This window comes from Camelus dromedarius, chromosome 3, assembly GCF_036321535.1.
Source record: "Camelus dromedarius isolate mCamDro1 chromosome 3, mCamDro1.pat, whole genome shotgun sequence".
Taxonomy (NCBI): Eukaryota; Metazoa; Chordata; class Mammalia; order Artiodactyla; family Camelidae; genus Camelus; species Camelus dromedarius.
This window is the reverse complement of record NC_087438.1, coordinates 46951526-46953291: the sequence shown is the minus strand read 5'-3', so window position 1 is coordinate 46953291 and position 1766 is coordinate 46951526. Positions and strand designations below refer to the sequence as shown.

Sequence of the window (1766 nt, the reverse complement as noted above, 5' to 3'; positions counted from 1 at the left end):
TCGCAGACACATTCAAACTGAGAGCAGAATCACAGTGTATCACATTCTTCACCATTTCTGATTTAACAACTGTCTTTAGTGTTTACATTAGAAAATAAAAAGGCTAAAAAATTTATGAGCTAATAAGCATTCAACACAAGAAGTTAGAAAAGAACAGCAAAATGAATCCAAGCAGAAGGAAGGAAATATTTCCTTTAATTTGAGGTGCTATTCATTGTATGCATTGTTATATTATACTTTTATTCTTAGATAAAGGTTTTTCCACATATCATTCAATTATTTTTCAACTCCAGGTTATCAGTGTCTGTAATTTTCCTGCATAATATTGTTTTCTGTGCTACCAAGAACATAAGTGATGTAGCATTTCTTAGGAGAGTATGCCACTATTGTCTCAGGGGTTTTGTTCCTTTCTGTAAGTTTTGGTGTATATGCAGAGAAATGACAAGTATGTCATAATTGCTACCTGGCAACAACAAATAAAAGCCATATCTACATTTCAGATATGTTATAATTTTTAAAAACTATATATCTTAGAATAAATAAAATATGGAAATAAAGATAAGATGAGAAATTAGTGAAAAATTTTAAATGGTACAATAGAAAGCATAAGCAAAGCCAAAATGAGCTCTTTGAAAAGACTCATAACAAACCTCTGGAGAAATGAATTTAAAATAAAGTTAAGGCTCAATGTTAGTAATGAAAAGGTAAATAAACATAACTGCATATACAGCAGAGGTGAAAAAGATAATACTATGAATAACTTTTTAACAATATATTTGAAATTTTAGATGAAATAAACAACTCATAAAAAGAAAACTTACTTTGAACATTGAATCAACAGGAAATGTAAACCCTGAGTATTTCCACAAATATTAAATCAGTAATTAAAATTTATCCCACAAAGAAATCACCAGATTCAGATAATTTATTAAAAAATCCTATCAAATTTCCAAGAAACATTACTGTAATATTTTACAAACTCTTCCAGATACTAAAAAAAAGAAAGAATACTCCTCAATTTAAGTTGGCTGGTATAATCATCATATCAAAACTAGACAAGAATAGTACAAGAAAGGAAATTTTTAAGCCAATTACTCTCATGAACATAAGTGCAAAAATGCCAATCAAAATGTTAGCAAATGGAATCTAGAATTTAAAAAGAGATAATACATCAAACCTAAGTTGTACATATGCCAGAAGGCAAGAATGTATTAATAATGTTAACAGATTAAATTCAAAAGAAATGTAGGTTCAAGGAAAAAATTTGTCAAAATTCTACATGTATTGATAGTCTTTAAAAAAAAAATCCCAACAAACTAGGAATAAAAGAGAACTTTTGAACCTGCTAAAAGATATCTTCATAAAATCTATCACAAGCATCATTTTTAAATTTATTTATTTATTTATTTTGTGGGGGAGGTAATTAGGTTTATTTATTTATGTTTTTTAATGGAGGTACTGGGGATTGAACCCAGAACCTCATGCATGTTAAGCATGCACTCTGCCACTGAGCTATACCCTCCCCCAGCATCATTTTTAATAGGGAAATATAAGAGGCATTACCTTATTGAAAGGAAATAGACAAGAATGCACATTATTATCATTTTAATTCAGCATTGTGCAGGTTTTAACCAGCACAGTTAGATAATAAAAACAAATTAAAGGCAAAATACTGAAAAGAAGAAAAGAAAACCATTATTACTTAGAGTAAAATAATTATATCTATATAGAAAACTCAAAGACTCTACAGAAAAATATTAGATATA

General features: G+C 28.4%; 1 non-coding gene across 1 annotated transcript; it reads right to left on the bottom strand.

The window, feature by feature from the left end:
• Positions 1-1450: 1450 nt before the first annotated feature.
• Positions 1451-1523, bottom strand: TRNAV-AAC (transfer RNA valine (anticodon AAC)). The gene has a single exon. It is a non-coding gene; the product is annotated as a tRNA-Val (tRNA).
• Positions 1524-1766: the final 243 nt, after the last annotated feature.